Raw genomic sequence first — 3,651 nt, forward strand, 5'->3', positions numbered from 1 at the left:
AAGAGGAACCATTATGGAAACCGCAAGCAAAAGAGAGAAAGTGAGTGCAAAAGGTACATCGTATGAGAATGAAAAGGGGTTAAGAAAGGTAGTAGTAGAAGGGAATCCGATAGATTTAGTAGATATGAAATAATGGACAAAAGTAAAGTAAATATAAAGAACGCAGCACAAATTGGGAACAAACAGTCATGCCAGACATGTATAGAGAAGACAGACGAGAGAGAGATCAAAATATTTGAAAATGAAGATACAAAGGAATATGTAATGGAATTTGTAGCAAGAAATTCCAGATTGAATAATAATATGGGGCAAAATGCCATCAATTTCTACAGATAATTAAATGAGTTTAAGGAACATTTGATAACTGTTAAACTGGCTAACAAATTTAAAGCAGAGATATCATTATCGAATAGAAAAACAACGAATGAAATTATCCAAAAATATAAAATATCGTGAAGATATTGAACCATACGTTCCAAGAATAATGGAAGAAAGATCTCCGATTGGAATGGCCCATTAGAAGAACTGATAGAAGAGATTGGACAAGGACAAATACGTTTTGAAAGGTTGAAAAAGTGCACAGTTAAAAACGGTAAAATGGAGGATGGATAGTGGGACAAACTATTCTGGCCTTTCGAGGATCTCCACTCTCTATCCATGAAGATAATACTTGGCGGAGGTATAGTTTGCAATAGTAAAACCTTACATAAGAAATATCAAGCAATGCTACAAATGTATGAAATTTGATCATATACAAAAATTTTGCAAATCAGCATGAGAAGATATCAAAGTTGTGGTGAACGAATGCACGGAGATTGTAACAGACCCATAAAACGTTTTAATTGCAAGGGGGAAACATAGAGCTCTAGATAGAGATTGGTTATTAGTTAGACCTATAACATTCATATCCTGTTAGGAGAACTATTTCAGAAAATAGAAAAAGTAGGTTAGAAATCTGGGCGGAAATTAATAAAACGTTTGATGAATTACAAAGTAGTTTCAGGTTCAGGTTTACATACAATAATGTTTATTCGTTGATAGCAAACGTACAATAGAATTTAGTAAAGAATAAGATGATATACGGTGCCTTTTTAATCTTAAAAGGAACATACGAGAACGTAGATCATAATTAATCTGATCAAATCTGATTAAAAAATTGGTCAGTTTAGAATGTACAAAAGAATCATTAAATTTGTTGCTGGATGCTTGCGGGACAAATAGAAAGATCATCTATAGAATACCAAATGGGGAAAATGTGACTATAAACAACAATACAGGGGTTCCACAAGGAGCTTTAATTAGCCCTTTCTTATGTAATTTATACGTTATAGATTTAGGCTACGTAAAAAACAGATATGGAAGGCAAATCAGGATTTTCCAATATGTCGATGATATCGTAATGACAAGTACTGATGAGGAAGAATCCATGCTCAAGAACAGGTTAAAATTGGCTATAGAGATGATAGGGCATTGTCTGGAAGACAGAAATTTATCTCTGGTAAAAGAAAAAACTCAAGTCATCAAATTCGGAGGGAAAAGAAAGTGAAGGTTGTAGATCAGGAGATAGAATCCATGGAAGTGTGGCGCGTTGGTCACCTACGCTCTCGCCCGCGGAGAGTATGCGAACCCCGAGTCATATTTCTCGCGAGTCGGCCTCGGACATTTCCGTGACGAGTCGCTCGTGTACGGGAGCTGCCCGCCTGGCGCCACGAGCGGAGGAGTTAGTTCCGTTCTTCCGGCCGGACTTTTGAGAGGCTAGTTTTCGCAAATGCATATGGTTAAGAAAGATTAATAAAAGTATTTATCAAGTTCGCGACGAACATAACCGACTTATCATTTCACGTCGACCCTCACGCCAAAATAGTACTAAAGTTTTTAGGCAATCATATAGATAAAAACTTGAATTTTGAAAAATACATAGAAGAGATTAAAAGGAAACTAAACATAATAAATCTTCTAAATAAATTCAAGTTTGGGATGTAATGCTCCTTAGGTTTACTGTTAATGCAAGCACTGATAATCTCAGTCTCGGGCTATGGCCTATCGCTATACCTTCCCTATTTAACGGTTAAAATTCATGATAAACTCATAGAAAGTATAAGAAAAATTTAATCAGAAGCGCACAGGAAAAGAACGAAGTGTCTATCTGCTTGAGACCGCGAAGATTGGCAGTCAAGGAAAGAGACCTCCTGGACAAACAGATTGATGAGTGATTACGCGACAGAATCATACAGCCAAGTAAGAGCAAAAACTCAAGGCCAGTGTAATAGTACATAAAAAAGAGTACCTAAAAATACCGCGTATGCATCGATTATAGACAGTTAAATGTACAAATACAAAATAAATGTTATCATCGGATAAATTAACATTTTTTAAATCGTTTACTGTTCACGTATGTTATCTATTTATGTTTTAGTTAGTAATAGATCCGATTTGCGTCGTTGAAACGTTCTTAGTAGAAACGATTAGTATCGGAATGTTTAGAGGGACGGGACGTGTCGCGTTAGTTCTAACCTAACAGTTCGCAGGGCACTTGAAACGTAGCAGACAAGTGGTGCATCTTGCGTAGAAAAGTACGGGAGTTTTCTCGCGAGTGACCGATTTGGATTATTCGTTAACACGTGTCATACATAGTTAATACGTGTTATACACAAAAATCATATAACAATTGACGTTCTGAACGTCCGGACGCTTCCCTGAACGGAAGACTCCGCGGAACCTGATTTCCCAATCATCCACGCGCTCAATCTCCGTATATACGATATCATCCTTACCACACGCGACACACTCACACATCCAACTTATTTCAATTCACATTTCCAAGGGTTTTTTATGTCTTTAGGCTCTTTCTCTTCACCGATTAATAACAAGGGTTTTTGAGCCTTTGGGTTTTTTTCCCTTGTATAGATTTTAAATAAACAATCATTTCAATTCTCCGTAAACTTGATTTGTTATTTAACAGACTGACTTCTATCCAAATATTCTCTTGAAACGTTTAATAAATAAAGTCCTTTCCGGTTCTTTACAGTGTCTTATCTTTCTCGAGTGTTTTGGGAATTCGAAACCCAAAACCATGAGAAGAACGAGCTCCAACGAACCGATGTCGAGTGGACACCATTCACATTCGAACATCCGACGTGGTAACTTCGGAGCTAAACGAGTCCATTCCTCAAAGGAAAAATTGAAAAAAGATAGGAGCTTTTATGTTGAAGGTTTCGAAAATACAATGATTCATGCTATGATGAACTGTGATGAATCCAATTTGTCCAAAACATGTGAATTACTCTTATTCTGCGCTAAGCTCAGGTTCAAGGGGCACAACTGTGTTTAACCCTTCATCACAAACCATATCAAAGTAAAGTGAAAATCAAGAGTGACAAAATTACGTTTAGGACTTTAAAATTACCTATTACAAATAAAAAGTTGGCGTTTCTGCCTTTAAATCAGACAATCCGACTTGTTTTACTGTACTTGGAAGTTCGAAATCTTTTGAAATTATGTTAGATCATGTAGATTCCCATGTTTCTATTGACATACACTAACATGTATATATGTGTGAGTGTGCGCGAAGGTATCGCGACAATTTCGTGCGGCACTCACTCCCATGTAACCGTTCTCACCAAGAGCAGTACAGCTCAGTGCTGTTAAGAC

At 36.8% G+C, this 3,651-nt stretch overlaps 1 protein-coding gene across 1 annotated transcript in view; it reads right to left on the reverse strand.

The window, feature by feature from the left end:
• The window catches only part of LOC108630159 (esterase FE4-like), an 18,898-nt gene that overhangs the window by 14,312 nt on the left and 935 nt on the right, over positions 1–3,651 (reverse strand). The gene's annotated exons all lie outside the window — the stretch shown is intronic.

Source organism: Ceratina calcarata, unplaced genomic scaffold (genome assembly GCF_001652005.2).
Source record: "Ceratina calcarata isolate Rehan_Ccalc_2016 unplaced genomic scaffold, ASM165200v1 scaffold706, whole genome shotgun sequence".
In the NCBI taxonomy this organism is placed as follows: domain Eukaryota; kingdom Metazoa; phylum Arthropoda; class Insecta; order Hymenoptera; family Apidae; genus Ceratina; species Ceratina calcarata.